Source organism: Zerene cesonia, chromosome 1 (assembly GCF_012273895.1).
Source record: "Zerene cesonia ecotype Mississippi chromosome 1, Zerene_cesonia_1.1, whole genome shotgun sequence".
NCBI classification, from domain to species: domain Eukaryota; kingdom Metazoa; phylum Arthropoda; class Insecta; order Lepidoptera; family Pieridae; genus Zerene; species Zerene cesonia.
Genome location: NC_052102.1, coordinates 6,725,866 through 6,744,436, shown reverse-complemented (window position 1 = coordinate 6,744,436; position 18,571 = coordinate 6,725,866). Strand labels below are relative to the sequence as shown.

The window sequence follows — 18,571 nt, the reverse complement described above, 5'->3', positions numbered from 1 at the left end:
ATATTACCTTATGATAAACCATTCAAATTTACTAATACAAACTTAATATATCTAGTTAGCTACAAAATATATAATTTAATATGAGATCTTTAAGGGTTGTTTTTAATAACTTGGTTAGAATTTATTATCGCTTATAATAATATATTATAAGAAATCAAAATCAGAAATAAAATAAAATAAAAAATGCTCTGCCATTCTTCACAACTGTCTAATTAATGTTGTCAGTTAATATCAAATCACAGCCGCACAAAAACTATTAACAAAGTGAGGGTAGTTGGGTCGAATATTGAATAATTAATGTTCGAGCACAAACGCACAATCCCTACGAATGCGCCACATTTCCAAGTGATTCGACATTGTGTGCGGTTTGATACCTTAACGAGTTTTGACAAGTTATGAAAAGCGACATCTGTATCTTAACTAACAATAATTCATGTAACAATATTAAAATACAATTTATATCCGACAATACGATATCTACAGAGCATGGTGTATGTAGCTCCGGCTCGATCCTTCGCTTCGACCCATTTAAACGTCTTCGATGAACGTGGATGATTATTAGAGTGTGGATTCATAATTAGACTGGGGCAAAATTTCACTACATTTTTCAAGTTGCGAAAAACCGATTTGTTAATCCTTTATTGACAAACATAAAGGAAAAGGATAAAAAAGAAAACAACAGTAAACTAAAATAATGTTGTTGTGACAAAAAATCATAAAAGCAGCATCACTTTATGACATTCAATTAATATAAACAATAAACGGAACCTCAGAAGGACTTCGAATGTACTTCTAAAATGATTTTCATGTAATCATAAGCTTGTTTAATCATTGTACCTGCTTGTAAAGCAATTTCAAATCTGTTCCCAAACAAACATATTCAAATAGGTGAGTAGGATACATGTTTGATTTATGTAGTTCTGTTGTTAATGATTTACGTTCCCTAAGCTCGTTTATAATTAATTAATTTTGATTTACACGCTAACCCTTTTCAGAAATATTTAAGAAGTAGGTTTAGTCGAGTAAACCCTGATTGATTGGAGGCGTGTGCGTGACTTTACTATCAAACAGATAAATTGATCATTTTATAACCCCCATAATGTATTATAAAAAGATAAAATTCCATACATATAAATATTTAAAATTAGCAAACTAGTAAATAGATATGTATTACAATTCAGAAAATTGCAATGAAAACAGTTGTTGATCAACTATGCTAGGTAATATATAGAGAAACTAAAGTTAAACGTGTCTAGATAATTTAACTCAGAATCGTTGCATAAAATAACCTGTCTTACAAAAGCCTAATAATGTATGGTGACTTTTACTTCATAAGTCATTCCATTTATGTGGAAGTCGAAAGAAATATCAAGGTTAAAGAGAGTGGAATCGAATCGGTCTTGGATTATCATATAAGTAAATATGGGAAAATACCTTAAGTCTTCTCTTATTCCTTTAATCAGAAAAACATCTGATTCAAATTTGATTCACAATTAAGATACCATTTACGTATTTAACGGTTATGAGAGCTATTCACTGACTTTGAAGAACGTAAGTCCGTAATGAAATTAAATGGTCTGGAAAGCTGGATGTTTATCTGTAGACAAGTAGTTATTGAACTTTTCCATTTGCGATACGATTACTATAGCACTTTTTGTCATTAATGATCGTTTATACGTTTGGTTTTCAGAATATTTAATATAAAATACGTAAATGTGTGTAAATGTTACTTACGTATTTTAATATCAGTGTACTAAAGTACCTAGGCATATCTTTATCTTTTCTCCGGATATTATGCATGTTAAGACATATCCCCAATAATTTGAAATGAATGTATACCATTCATTTGGCTTTAGTTTTAATAAGACAACCTATGACAATATATGTATGTAAAAAAACATGATTGTATAAACAATTTCAATACCAATCGTATAATTCTATATATTTACAAATGTACTTATTTTCTTCATGACAAGTTTGTTTTATGTAAGGTATATAAGGAATTAATTTTCAACACTATTTTTTGGCACAAAAGCTAGTTATAAATTACTAGTAGGGGAATAATGTTTATTTCATATGGTAATAATGCTGTAGGTATAGCTTACGGAGCTGGCATGTTTTCAACGTAGGTCGTGGATGTATTGCATCGTATATTACACAAACCTGCATTGAATAAGAATTTAAAAGAATTGAGCAAAGTACAACAGGTAGCTTATACTAGTCAATTAAATAGTTTTATTGGACATTATATATATATCGTTACTACCGTCTGCAATGTCCAACAAAAATTGCTAGTATTTAATACTTTTTCATATGTCTACTTGTATCATCATCAAGTATTTGATACCAATGTGTTTGTTTGTAAATACAATAAAATGTAAACCAAGCTATCAAGATTATTGACAATTAAAAGGAAAGTGATTTGTTTATTTAGGCATAGTCTCTTTATTTAATTAAGCGTAGCAGTGATGAAATTTATGTCGTAATCAGAGATATCATCTCGTTTCAGATTAATTGGACGATGCTTGGAAAGGTTTAACGATAACTTTTTAAGAGAGTGTTAAAAATAAGTGTTAATTAAGGAGTCGGAACTGTTTCAAGCGTAATTTGTTTTCATTTATGAATTACGAATGCCACGCTTGAAATATGTATTTTTTTATCTTTTAGTAACTTGGCTAAAAGAGAAAAAAATATGTACATAGTTTATTTTTTAGTAATAAATCCAATTAGAAAATTAAATAAATATTTAAATTCGATCACAATATTTCGAAAAATCATGTGTAAGTCAATCATATATATGAAACTGTGGAATTATGCAGAGCTATTAAACAATTGGGAGGTAAGGGTAAATAATGTGTGTACATTAAGATAATGATATTTAATTAAGACCTTCAATTAATTAGGGAGAGCTTTATTGCGTAAGCAAAAGTTTTAAATACTTGGTGGCCATTGGAGATTAGTAGAGCGTAGCTGTTTAGTGTGCAAGGGGCGAGTGGTGAGCGGCCATGTTGTGAAGTACTTTTCCTCCTTTGATCTTAATGCTAGATGTGTTTGCATTGCTATGAGCCTATGAACAAATGAATGGAAGAATAATTCAATTACTAAGAATTTTAATCACAAATTACAAATAGTCGTCCTTGAAATAGTATCTAAATAATAAAATCGAATACCATCATGAACAGGAACTATAAATGTTTTCTTATAAAAGCGTAGAACCAACTCGTAAAATATTAACTGGCATTTTCAATGGAGCACACATAATAAAAGTGTAGGTTACCTGATCTCATTTGTGTCGTAGAAATTCGCGATCGTAAAAGAAAATGTTCCGCCTAAATGATGTTACCATGTGAGCTTCAAAATTTTATGTTCTTCTAGAAAGGTAATTGATATGCTAATTTTTCTTTCAAATCAATAATTTAAAGATATGAACTTTAGCAATTGTTATATATATGTAATGTTATGATATGGAATGAATTGATGATTGACTAGATACGTTTGTGCTTTATACTTTTGTGTGTTATCTCAGTGGGTTGCTTAAATATTTAATATATAAAGAAAGGTGGTGTTAGCCTGTAAGTAATTACTGCACTTATACATATTTATACAAATATATGTGCAATTGCATATTTCTTCTATTTTACTGTAAATAGATGTTGGTTTTCCTAAATTAAAAAGTACAGAAAAAAAACACACACACTCACATATACATTATTTTGTCTGGTTGTTTGTCTTTCGGGTAGATATAAGAAGTTTATTTAACGATTCTGTTGCCATTGAGAAATATATTTACATTACAAATTCATTGAATTGTTAAATTTCTTCTTCATTTTGTAAATAAATTCAGTAGTAAGAAAATGTTATGTACTTGAAAGTCAAGCATGTTCCCGTCATTCGTAAAATGAGAAAGATCACTCAAATACAAGCTTACTTTACAACACTTTTTCTTTTTCAATAATCCTAAATCTCATTCGAGTTTGGCAATAAATCTACAGTTAATAGCCTTGTATGTTTATGTATGTCATCTCCCCCTCATTGTTATACGACTCCGATGGGTTTATCAACAACACGCAATAAAATAACAAATGTACTTAATATATGTTCTTTAAAGTGACCTTCTCTATTGGATTACACATTTTCAAGAAACGATACTATTCCATGTTGTGTTGATGTTGAACCAATGTTTGACTTACGCCCCCAAAAGTATATGAAATATACATTGCAATCATTTAAGTAGGTCAAAGAAATATTTTATATCCCCCATTCAATGGATGAGTCTACTAAAAACTTTGTTGATCCGAAAAACTTAATACGAATACCTATCACAAAATATCGGAAACTTAATAAGAATTCAGAAGCCATTATAATAATACGCGATAAAAGCGCTGGCAAAGCGATGAGTGCGAATCCAAGTTCATTAATATTCATGGACAAATTATTCCTTTTATTGTTTTTTATGAAATGAATCGCAATACAGAATAATACAAATTCTAATGTATTAAAAAGCAATTAGCGCTGGGATATTTAAACTGATTCCGAGTTTGGTCTTAAAGTGAGGAGAACTGGTGAGGAAGATAATTATTATTTATTGTTGAAGCAGTAACAAAACTCTGTCCGACTGGTTTGTTCTTGGAGCTTGTTCTTTATGCGTTCATGGATAAGATGGCTTAAACAAAGGGAAGTTTAACAATTGTAGGGGCGATGATATCATGAGACTGAAGTTAATTGTCCAAGAAACTTCTGTATTATTTTATTACTGTCTATTGACAAAATAGGCAATTTTCAATTGAAGTAATGACAACAAACAGAATCCAAGAAGTGGCGCATCTTAAAATTTAGCTAATATTTTTGTATGTAAGAGTCTAACAATATACATTGGAAAGACATTTTACTTTGCCAGCAAATGTTTTCAGAGAAATACCACGAGAGTAAGGTCGCTCGGTATGTTGTGTTCTCTTTGTGTGATACTCGTTTACATTTTTTCACATATTGCTTACAAACATCGCTTGAAAATAAACATTCCTTTGCTCATGACGCGTTGATAATTTTGAATTGTTTCGTATGACAATAACCTTTTCTTGAAAAGTCTGGTGTGAAGTGTTGTATTAATTACTTTCATACGTTTCAAATGTAATCATAAAGTTGTGCAGATTGTATATAATATGATTATTAGAATGTGCTTTCGATTTATATAGTAATGAGTTATTTCTTTCATCCTAGACCAATTATGAGAAATATCTCATTAAAACATTATTGCAATTATACGTAAAATAGCAGAGAATTTAGATTAACAAGTTTCAGTACAAAACGAACGTAGCAACTAAATTGGAATTTAAGTTGTGTAAATTGCTGTTTTCATATTTGTGTGAGAATATGTTAATGTACATGAAATTTAGAAGATTAACGAATTCATTATACAACATTTTGAAATTAATCGAAGTTTTTAATGTCCCGCATGTTACATAATACGAGAAACGACATTAACAACAAGAACAACGATAAAGTCGAGAATTCGTGTACCTCAGACTATATTAAGGCGACGTGACAAGAAATGAGTCGTTGAATGTGTACATTTAAATTTTAGCTTCATTAGCAAAGACAGGGTTAACAGGTGATACTCATTGTAGCAGGTGATTGTGGGCGGGATCGCGGCGGTAACGGTGAGGGGGAAGGGGGAGGGGGGAGCCGAGTGAGTATGAGTGTTTGCCGCGTAAACAGTACTCTGCTCTACTCCAGGACGCGGCAAATATCACTCAAGTAGTCCTCACCTGTGATGCCGTGGACCGGGCTTTTGTTCGCAATATACGTATATTTGTATGACACCTACTCAAATCTTCTCTTTTGTATTTATTCGAGGTTAATTTAAAGTTTAAAATCGTTAAACCTTTGTTTGCGTACAGGTCACTTTCAAACTTTTTCAAAACCTATTGAACGTTCGCAAAGAGTTCTTCCAATCAATAATACTTTTGCCGAATAGGTTTTCCGGTTGATTGTTCACGTTTAATTTGTTCGAAGCTGTAACTATGCGGTTGTGATATATCATGCATGATAATAAACCCAGAAACCAGATAGTTATATAGTAGTCAGTAGGGAAATAGCCTCATAAACAATTGGATTCTATAATAAAATCATTGATGCATATTCTGGAGCGTGCGTCGAGCGCTAATATTGGATGCTTATTGATTTGACGTAGCCTAATTCGTCTTTTGTTACTCATTAAGCCGTACTTCTATAGAATACTTTTATAAAGTGTCTCTATTCAAAATTATTCAGGCATTTAGGATCGGTTTTTGTGAGTTTTTGTTACTTTTACATCCGTTACTTGAGTGTTTACTCAGCCATACCGGTGGCTAAAATGTACTACGAATTGTTTTTTGTAGCAACCCACCGCATCCATTATTGAAATTGGCCTGTGTTTGTTTCAAAATATGCGCATAAATGTGATAGCGTAGCAAGGTATTAGCGATTGTATAAAGCTCTACGAAGCTACGAAGCTTTTGGTACGTTGGTATATACCTACGCTACGCCGCGCTACGAATAGCGAGCAGTTTGTTTGCTGTAAGGTTAAAGCTCTTCATGTATTTCCTGAACCGTTATAACTAGTATCATGACGTTAAACGAAAATGAGTCTGCTTTAAGTTAACTTATAAGAACACGTTATTTCGCATTTGTTCGGTATCAATGGATATTTAATACAATTTGTTGTATATAAATAATTGTATTTTAAATTTTATTATATTACAACTACTTTTTTTGGAGGAGGCCTTCACCTCCAGGGGGGAGGGGATCTTACAGACTAGAGAACAATAAAATAACATTAAAGAACCAACTAATACTAAAGTTAAAAAATACAAATAATAACTTTATTCAGGAACTAAACTTGTGTACTAACAAAATTATTAGTATGTTACTAACTTAATCTAATGTAACTATTTTTATTTTTGTACATTTTTTTTCCATTCTGTAAGAAATAAAGGCTTTTTTATTTTTATTTTATATTATAGCTTTCATTTTTGTGTTTTTAATAAATAATTGTATTTATTGTGATTTTTAGTTTAGACAAATAAAATATTGATGAGTGATGTTTCTAGACTTTACATCTGTACTCAATATTATAAAGGTGACAATGTTTTTGTTTGTTTGTCCTTTTTAACGATTCAATAGATATGAGCCTAGACAGTGAGTAGGATAATAATTTTACCGGTGAAACATCTCATTCCCACGCGACATGGACCAAGAACGAAGCCACGGGCGAAAAGTCCTATTCTACTAGTCCTATTCTACTAGTCCTATTCTACTAGTCCTATTCTACTAGTCCTATTCTACTAATATTATAAATGCGAAAGTTTGTAAAGATGTGGGTGTGTTTGTTACTCTTTCACGCAAAACTACTGAACGGATTGCAATGAAATTTGGTATGTAGATAGCTGGACAACTGGAATAACATATAGGCAACTTTTATTCCTACGGGATATGGACTTACGCGGATGAAACGGCGGGGCGCAGCTAGTTGTATATATATTTCTTCTGTGCGTGTATTTGACACTGAGCTAATAAATAAAAAGAAACGAATTTACCGATTTTATTGAATTTTTGAGTGCAGGTATTTTAAAAGTATTATTATAATTTTACGAAGATTATAAGTAATAAAGATTAAGCTACTAGAACATATTCGTTTACATACACACAATCATTTTGCCGAAGAATGGAATAAGAAGCAGTAAAAGAAAAACCAATAAAAGTTTTTTACTGCTCATCGACCGAAACACCTGCTGTGTAATGAGTTTTTAGTTATTTTCGGTCCGCCATTGATATCTGTAATCGGATGGAAAAATTTAAGGTTCGCAGTGGTATTAAAATGGAGACGTCCTCACGTTTCGGCCCTACGCGATGGTTATTATTGAAATCGAGAACTTTTTGGGTTTTATTGAGAATTTAAATGAAGATACTTTGATACTCGGAAAGTGACTTAATATCATAAATATTAATAATATAATTTTTCTATATCATATCCCTAGGATAATGTTAAGTATATTAGGTCTAGCCTAAACTGTTTTTTTTTTTAGTTTTTTTAGCATTTAACTTATAATTCAGTGACAAACGTTAATGTAAAATTTTATTAGTAGTCAGTACTTAGGAAGTAAAAAGTGTAATTGAAGTAGATGCGACATAAATCGACATTGCTGTTTCTTTGTTTAAACGAATTTAAAAAAAAAACTCAATCGTGCTTTAGCTTTATATTAATTATACAAAATGATTAAGTATTGGCTTTAATAATCGAATTCAGGGCAAGATGAAATACTAGAATATTAATGAAGACATCTCAATAAATAAACATAACATTTTACAATAACTTCAATGTATAAGGTTACGTTTCGTATTTAGGAAAATATTATGCATTCAAGAGCAAAATTCTTTAGCAGTTACGCCAGATGTTACAAGGGTTCGTGTATTTTTGAACTCGTTTACTTTTGCCAGGTTTGAAGTCACCGCTCGTGTGTGACGTTTGAATTTCAAGAAATTATTTTCACCTTTCGTACAACATTTCATCAAAATTTGTATTCCATCTTAAACACTGTGACGGAGAGTATGAATAAAAATTAAGTATGAGGAATATTTTGTTCGGCTTTAATATTATTTTCGAATACAAATGATTTGCCTCGACACTTGTAATTGTTTAAATGTGAATGCGTATAACGACATGATAATATGTTAATTATATATATTTTATGGTGCAATTAACGTCATTAATGTCAATAACAGTTCTTCTATAAAATGTACAATGTTTGGAATCCTGGTGAAGTGAATTATACAGTAATCTAGGCAATCTAAATATTTATAGAGCGGAGAGCAATTATAATAAATGAATTTTGATGAATAATTTATCCAAAGGTCGAGCAAAACAATGGATTAAAATTTTTATTCACGAATGGCTTTATTAAGCCTTCCTTTAAACGAACATTTACGTATGCTAGTTTAAGTAAGTAAAGTGGTACTAATTTATGAGATGTTTTCAAATAACAAAAGATTTACATCGTTATTTTATGTTTATGTACCTACACAGAACTATGTACCTACTGAAAAATAGAAACTTATGATGTTTGGAGCTCCGTTATTTGGTGAAAAGAAAGTTCATGATAAAATTTCAATTTATATGCAATAGACCAAAAGGCATAAAAAGAATTGATAATATTTTCTCTACAGTATATAAAAGGAATCGTATTAGGGATTTGTAATTGTGTCAATTTTTGTTCCCTTATAAAGTAAATACAAAGTAAGGTGATTAAGACTGAAAAATTTCATGAACAAAAATATAACTATATCTTTCTATAAATTGTAAATTTTTGCATTTCAACTCAATTGAGTCATAATAAAAATTACTAACGACAATATTCACGTTACCATATTTGTAGTTCAATTTGTTTTATCCTTGTCATAGTGTTCCCAAAATAGGGAAACGTATGTGGTATTGGATACTATTGGGTATGTAATAAATTGCATGCCAAATACAATATAATAGATTATTATGATTAAATTTAAATATAAATATGTATGTATTATAATTTAATGTTTCATTACGTTTACATCTTTTTTTGTACATCATTATTTAGTTTTAATAATTAATTAATAAAATATTAAACAGTTGTATTAATTTTCTTTTGGCGTCAAATAATAAGTTAATTTATACGTTGCTATTTAAGAACCTTATATCAACCAAATTCATTGCTTTTCAATTAATGTTTATAAATAAATTAAATTGAATGTCTAAATTGTTTTGTTAGACTATATTTGTTAGCTACAGAACTATAACTAAACTTAAAATTTTTTTTTATGTAAACTTTATGAAGCTTTTTTTAAACTACCAGCGTTTCGAAAGATCACTTCTACCGAGAAAACCCATCAAGATATTCGTTTATTTTATGAAAGAAACTTTTTTTTTAGGTGGAAATTAAACAAGTCATTAGTAAGTATCTAAATCCCTGTACTTAGCAATGTCTTTACAGAAGTTAATGGTGTTTATAAATTCCTCTTTTCTTTCACCAATTATAATTGAAATTTATAATAAACACGAAACATTCAATCTAATATACCAGAAGAATGGAAACATGAATAACCCGTGTGAAAATTAATATTTCGACGTCCTATTTTCCTTGTGTGAAGCAGTAGGTACATAATATGAAGAGCGAATATTATTTTCAGTACAGACAGACGTATTGTGTCTTTGTAACGAGACGGTTGACGAGTTGTTATGATATGTTAAACAAGTTCATAGCATTTTTTATGATTTTTCAATTTCAATCATTTTTATAGTAACATAATTACGTTTATCTTCTTTGAAATTTATTTAGGAATGGAGCCTATTATAATAGCTAGTATACATTAAAGGTTAACTAGATAAGCTTTAGAGTATGTCCAAAATGTAATACGTTGTCACTTCTAACCTTAAATGCGATAAAAATATTTAAAAAATCAAGACGCAGTGGAGAAGCGAGCGTGTCTTAAATGTGAGTGTCGCGACAAATGCGTGTGTGGGACGGCCACCCCGGCGGGTGCAGCGGTGGTTTGGGCGGGGTGTATCGATCACCGGCGGGCGCGTGCGCTGCGGTGTCTGCTGCGGGCGGCATCCCTAGTGACTTCACTCAGTTTCACCCGCGCAGTCCGCAGCTGGCCGCCAGGCGAGCGACTGCCTGCGAAGAATCGTCTCACCGCCGTCGCCAACACCCGCAACATTTGACACTTGGCGTACCGCGCAATAACATTACGTTAACCTTACCTCGATTAGGAATTGCTCTTATGTAAAAAACTTGAACTTTTTTTGGCCTGCCGCAAAAACTTTTGATGAAATGTTAATGATGGAATCGATTTTTGTAAATATTAACAATAACGATTTTCCTCGCTATAATATTATAATACCGATGATAAACTATGTTCAGTAAATAGTAAGGCTTGTGTTGTGCTATAAGATAAGACGATAATTGTGTGCATTTTATTTTCGAGTGATCGTGTGTGTGATAAGTAAAAGGACACTCAGAAGCTTGCTTACGAGTTCACGGCTCGTTAATTTGGTGGAGGAGAAAAGCCGAAAAAAGAGGTCTTCGCCAACGTCCGCTCATCGAAGTGATAAAATTTATGACAAACGGTAAGGAGCGTATAGTGATAAGGGTCGCGCGTTATCTCGGCGGGCGATGGTGGCTAAACTGTGTGCAGAAAGAGCAACCTTATCCCAAACACCAATATTATCAAGCCTTTTTCCATTCGTAATTTATTATAATTTTTAAATCATACAACAATTAGTAATTAAAATACTTTTTATTAAAATTGTATTTGCTTTTTGATATGAGTTAATGTTATAGATATTATTATACCTGTAATACCTCTGTCACAGATCTTTTAATCGAATAAGCAATAATAGCCGTTTACAGGAACGTCCTATTTAGACGGTGATTTTTGGGATTTATCAATTAATATGTTTAGATTGTTAATTCTCTTTATACTATGAAAGCATGAAGAATGAGTTGCTTATAAAAATATTTTTGTTTGCTTATCGTTTTTTGGGTTATACCTCAACATTAATTATTTGCAATGAAAGCATTTCATTTCCTTTTGTGTAATTTTCTAGCTTTATACAACTAGATAAAACAACGGGCGATATTATTACTATCCGGTGGTTGGAAAATCATGTCTAGATCTAGGATTATGATGAAAAACTTCAAACAATGAATCCAAGATAGGCCTCTAGAGATCTCGTTATTGTCATGATTTGAGGTAATAACTTTTATTTTGAACGTTTCTTGAATGAATATTTTCTTGAACGTTTTTATTTTGCGTTATGTTTTTTCTCAGATTTATTGTTTGTTTATTCACACATCTTTAACAGAGGAGAAAAAAAACAATAAATTTTTGGATGTCAAAAAAGTAATTGAAGAATTCGATAAATAATAAATACAAAAAACCTAACATGTTTAGGAATATTATTGGCTCCAATTTTGTAACAATAGACGCATTAGAGCTTAACGTTGGTGTCAGTTTCCTCAAATACACATTAGATATCTATCAGATTTCTTTTGTATAAACAATATGACCTTTTGTCCTTATTCTAAACCACGCTTAGAATAAGGACGAACGAAATTAAGTTTTCTTGTGTTTACAAAAAGTAAAAAAAAAACATATACTGTAATCACCGTTTAAAACCGTTTTATACAAAGTACTGAAAATAGTCGCAAAGATTTTATATCTGAAACTCCCATCGCCCGCCTTACTTGTTTTTAATTTAGAATATATTTGGTTACCTACGCTGATTTGCAAAGTTTTCTATAAGATATATATCTCTATGATATATAGTCTCTATGGTGTGAGTTTCTAAATATTTCTTATATATCGTACATATGTGTTCTATCGGTTGTCCAATTTGTTCAGTACAATTTAACTAAATTGTTAAACAGTATGCCACAATTTATAACACTTTATCAGAAAAAATCAGTAGTGTTTAAATAAATACATTAATTTGTACATACAAAAATTATTTTAAGGAGACATTATCATGTTTCTTTCATTTTTGTATACTCCTATCATCTGAAGTATCAACTTCTGCAGATTCAAATATTAAAAAAGCAAAAACTGATTGCTTTGTACATTGATCGAAAATCATTAGCGTATTGAATCATACATTGCAGCATGCTTTAAAGTATGTTTAGCTCGATAATGTCTCCGCAGCGGCCGTGGCACGATGTGGCAAAACATTGGGTACGTAAGTATTTTCGTGACCTTTACTAGTGTAGAGGTCCACTATACGAAATATTAGAAAAAATGTCTTCTCTATTTAGCAAAAGTGCAAAAATTAGAGCAAAATTTTATAGATTATACTCAGAAATTATACACTATTATAGAATTATTATTGACTTTGTAGCAGTTATGATATGTGTATATTCATGTTAAACATAATATTAAGTATTAAAGTTATTGGCTTGACGTGACGTGAACGCTTGGTCGCACAATAGGGACCTATAGATTTGTTTAAGTACTTAGTTTTACTTAACTTAAACCAGAAAGAAGCCAGCGTAAGAGTGAAATAGATTTATTAAGTACTAAGTTACTTTTTATATTTGAGCAGCGCGATACAGTCCTGTGTATGTAAAGTTCTCTCTCTGAAAGATGGGGATGGACATACACAATTAATGGTCGATTTTAGAAGGACCACGCAGTTGTGATGCAATTAGAAAGTGAATTCCTTGCGAACCTTTCTCAAAAAAAAGTCTGGAGAACATTGATGATTTAGCAAAGTATGACAATACTTTTATAACAAAAAATTGTCCTAGAAAATAAGTATTTCTGCACGTCTTTTCACGACAATCTAGGTTAACTTGGTTACTTATAAAAAACCTTTAAGTCTAAATTAATAAATAATACTACATCACCGGAATTACACTCTTTTTATTGTTTGTATCATCATTATGTTTTTACGGCTTTTCCCTGTCTATTCTCAGTTTTATTAAGAAAACGACGCTTAAATCACATAATGATTGAGTAGTGAGCTGTCACTTGACCGACCTTCACTCCTGAGCCATGATAAGCCTATGATAATCCATAGTTGTTGAGTCAGTTTGGCTTAATCTCTATAGACATTTGAAGGATTTTGTTTTTTTGCCACTCAAAAATTGCTACTAAGTATATTTCTATAACTAAAAAAAGCTGTATTGAGAAATAAAGGAGTATATTCGAAAAATCTTACAAATAACCGGGCTCACTCCACATTGTTTTCTGAAACCATGAAAATATTATGCAATTAGGAATTAAGTCATAAATAAAATTTATAATTGTTACTAGCCCGTGGAACTGATGATAATTTTGACTTTTCTCCCGGCAAATGTCTTAGTAAATAATATGCTTTACTATTAACTTGGTAGATACCGAGATAAAGCTCCTTTGTTCATCATTGAGAATTACATTTTAATTTTCTTAGTCTCATCCATTGTTATATTGTTGCCTGTTGTCTTGAAATTTATGAAAAGAATTTTTAGGTATGTATAATTTCTGAACAAATTCTGAGGTTCTTTCTCCCATCGTGAATATTACGTGTACCATTCATTCTGGTCACGCGCGTAAGCGCTGTTTATCCTTACATTCGCTTGGGCGTACGCAAATAATAGGGTAACTTCTCGCATTCACCCGACCAACGCTCAGCACTTTATTTTACACTCCTTTCATGCACCTGAAATACACTCAAACTTCATTTGGTCATTAGCTGTAAGCTGTTATCTTTTTCGCGTAACGTATTTATTTTAAGATAAATTAAACTGTTCAAACTTTATGCAGAAGAGTTTAAATTAAATGGAATTCACTTTCTAGACTTGATGCAGTGTATGTGATAAGTGAATATATATACTATATTCAACAAATTGCTTATACACTCAATATTCATATTAAAGCCATATTTATATAATATAGAAATATACATTTTGTTACCTTAGGTAATGAAATACATATTTCAAAAATAGAATTCTTTATACTCTTTAGAAGGATATTACAATAAAATGGGTTGTTTGGCTGGTACCTCCATGGACATATTTAAAATGTATGTTGATAATTTTTATCTTTAAGTTGTAATGCGTGATATATAATTATTTGTATTTAAATAAAAATGAAAAAGAGGCTGTTATTATTGTAAAATACGATGTTTTTTAAGAATTACAGGGAAATTCATAATGATGTTGGTTTAGCTAAAATCCGACAAAAAGGCCGGACATTAATTGCTTCTAATAATGTAGACCTTTACCCTTGGCCCTTGCCCATCGTTTAAAAGGTCGCATACATAAACAAAAGTGTCACCTCCGAAAACTATTTTCTATTTCTAGGCATTTTCTTCATTTCAAAATAAGCCTTTATGTAAAGAAAATGCCAAATGAAAAAAAAAAAGATTTAATATTTTAATCTAACGAAATATTTATCAAACCGTAATCCTTTCTAATATTATACATGAAAAAGTGTGTTTAATATATGATTCTGTCTAAAAAATTGTGTCAGGAGATAGCAAGGAAGCTAGGGAGAGACATAGATTACTTTTTTCCGCGGCAAACATCTCAATGGCATGAGAATTTCCTTTGACTATGGAGGCTGAGCCGCTGCTGGGAACCTAGTTTATAGTAACTGTATTAATCGACATGGTTTTGTTTAAAATTACTTCAATTTATTATAATAAAATTATTTATGTACTAAAACTTTTAAATAACAGTGATTTTATAACATTTAACTCTGACGATAAATTACTTCATACGTAGCACTTTAATTTCTGAGTGTTTTATTGAAAAACGGCCATAGTTTCTTGAAAAATGCTGCAAACGATTGAATTTGTTGAATTCTGCAATTCGCAATTTTTGTGGGTGAGAAATCGATAAAGATAAGTGTCATCGAACAGAAATCGTTTTCAATATTTTACGGCTTAATAATACGGCTTAAACTGTAGATGTACTATTTTTATATAATACTTTTAATGAGAAAGTCCACTAGAACACATTAATATTTATATACAAATAAAAGGCCTGCTAGTACTAACCTTGAAAATTAATGGAACCATTTCCGAACTGAAAGTCACTGCATGAAAAATCAAGGAAGAGTGTTAATTAAATAACAGCGATGTGGGTCACCTTTAGAATTAACCTGATTGTACTATCATATTATATTATAGTGCACTCAATTTCGTAGTATGGCGATGTAAGCCTCTCACTGTCAACCGTATCCAGTGGCAACAGGTGCATCAGACACATGAATTATGAACGACAGGTCATGCCGCTAATTGATACTTGAACTATCCACTTTTGGTCATGCTTCGATGTGGCTGACATCTGACTTAATGTTGCGTCCATTATTTTTCACTATCGAACAACGAGTATATGTCCTCTTTCAATTTCATTATTTCAATATTATTAGTTGGAACATTGATACCTCTATGCTCTAATCTGATGATTTGTTAATGGCAATTATGGCTTATTTTTATGTATCAAGTGTCAACTGGGTACCTACTCTGTTCTCTTATTTGAATTTGAAAATACTAAATATGTTTAAGAAAAATCTGTGATACTATTTATTTTTCTTTTCTTTTCAAAGTAACTTATCTATCTTACCTTCTTGTAAATATTTAAATTGAATTACGTAATGACTAATATCAGAGAATATTCAAGTAACACACGCTTTAAATACACACACTCACATTTTCATACATTGATTATATTGCGTTGAAATTAAAGCATTCGAAATAATAAATAAAAAAAATATTATTATTATATTACTATTGAATTTGTACCTTTGTTAAAGATTTTAAATATACATTGAATATTCAAATTAAGGTATTTCTCAATTTTACAGTATTTAAAAAAGAGGTTATAAAATCAAAGAGGTTCTTACGTCTACGTGATTTTTGTACTAGGCAAAAAAGAAAGGCGTGAATATTAACTTCAGCTTTTAAATTCAAGAGAAGGATGTTGGAAAACAAACAACAACACTATCGTTTACCTTAGTTCAATCCTTTGTTCACACATACAATGGCGTTAAATGCTTAGATAAGAAAGACTTAGGTGTATGTATCTATTTAGGATATGTAATATGTAAAAGCGGAGCGGAAAACATTTACAATTTCTCAGTATAATTTTCATTTTACTGCTGGAAAACTGCATTTAATTATATCAGTTTATTTTTTGATGTTAATGAATAAATATGATTAAGAACATTTTCTATCCGGAATACTCATTGAAAATGTGTGTAGGTACCACTCCTGGTTAACTTATTCTTGTTCTAGAAATTTAATTACAACAAATGTACGACTGAGAGTGACAGTTTTATTGTGTTATGATTTATAGAAGGTAATTATGAAGAATCTCATTTATCATAACCGACCTTCGTTCAACGCCGGCGTTGCGTTTATTTAGTCCATTTTTAGGTAAAATTGTTTTTGTTATTGTCTTCAAATAAAATTCAGTAGAATAAAATATCAATCTCCAGTTAATGCTTTGATTGCTGATATTTAATTAACTATTCATGGAAATATTTCTACATTTCGTATTTAATTAAAATTAATTAGGTGTTAAGCGTAGCGTTAACTGCGTTGATCAAATAATGTATGAGTACTATGTATCTGTTGGTGTAATTGAATAATATAATATTTGCTTTAGTGTGCTTTGTAATTAAATGTTTGCTTACAATCTTTGTGGCTGGGGTGTAGCTTTAAGTCAACTCGAGAATAATTCGTAATTAATTAATTGATCGGTTGTTGACAGATGTCAATTATCCGGAACTTAATTGGTATTAGGAAGGTTTAGTTAACGTAAAAAAATTTATCATTTGATACACAAATAATAATTGATACGAAAGTCAATACTCGATTTCCCTTACATATAAATCAAAAGGTCATATTTAAATTGATATGAATAAGGAAGTTCTGGAAATAACAAGAAAAAGTGATGATTTTACTACAGGACAATAATGTCTTCAAAATCATTTTTTAATTTTATTCATCAATTTAATTAACATCAACATAAAGATGATGTTTAAAATATCATGAGTAGTTAGTGATAAATCTGTCAAACCAAATGTCACGTGAGACCGCTGCTTTTATACAAATATCGGTTATGATGTCGAAATAATCCGGGCTTCTGCTTTCTGCAATTATATATCCGGCTATCTGCTTTATATCTAAAAAATATTGACAGTTGCCAATTAAGTGGAAAGTGTACCTAACGCATTTTATAGCTCAAGTCGGTATGTTGTTTGATTTTTATGTTTGAAATTTTGAATTTCAGACGAATAGTATCTATAGAACATATAATTAAGGCATCGGTCTACTCATATTAAAAATATAAATTAAATGCGCTAGAAGGACGACAGTATTCTTCGAAAATAAATGATATATCCATTTCTTTAGCACGACACTTTGGATATATAAAAATATTTATACATCTAGTGGGGGTCTTGTTTCTACAATAATCACTTCTTATTGTAGTCAAAAAAAAATAAGTAAGATATATAAGCATTAGAAACAAACAAAAAGCCTATAGATTAATAACTCATAAACACATTGTTACGAATTAATAAAACAGGCTACTCATTGTGTGTAGGTATTCGTGGTTAATTATTTATTAATAGAATCTATGTGACAAGTGTAGTGGTAAATTGATGCCGACATTGTGTTCATGGACAGATGGAAATGCAATTATGCAACTCAGCAGCAAGTTGTCATTTATATGAAATTCGATGTCAGTGCACTCGTGTTATCACAAGCGCTATAGCGTATACACTACAGTTCTATCAAAGCATATATTTTTCCATAGTAGTTGTTTATTCAGAATTATAGGCATAGATTCATCAAACTTTGTTTTTAAATTAGTAGATTGTTTTTTTTATGGCAGAACAAGGAAAAGAGCAGGTGTGCCACCTGATATTAAGTGGTCAATTGGCCCATAACGGTAATATCGATGGTGTTATGGGCTTTTGCCGGCCTTAAGTTGATTTATGATTAATAGTATGAGTATTACTATAGACGTATCAATTGTTAATCAGACAAAAAATATAATGCTCTGTTTTTGAC

The 18,571-nt window shown here is 30.7% G+C and overlaps 1 protein-coding gene across 1 annotated transcript in view; it reads left to right on the top strand.

Moving 5' to 3' along the window:
- The first annotated feature begins 10,657 nt into the window (after positions 1-10,657).
- The window catches only part of LOC119831703 (neuroligin-1-like), a 37,121-nt gene continuing 29,207 nt past the window's right edge, over positions 10,658-18,571 (top strand). Inside the window, exon 1 of the mRNA XM_038355180.1 lies at positions 10,658-11,137. The gene's annotated coding sequence lies outside the window, so the exon portion shown is untranslated. The remainder of the gene's footprint in view (positions 11,138-18,571) is intronic.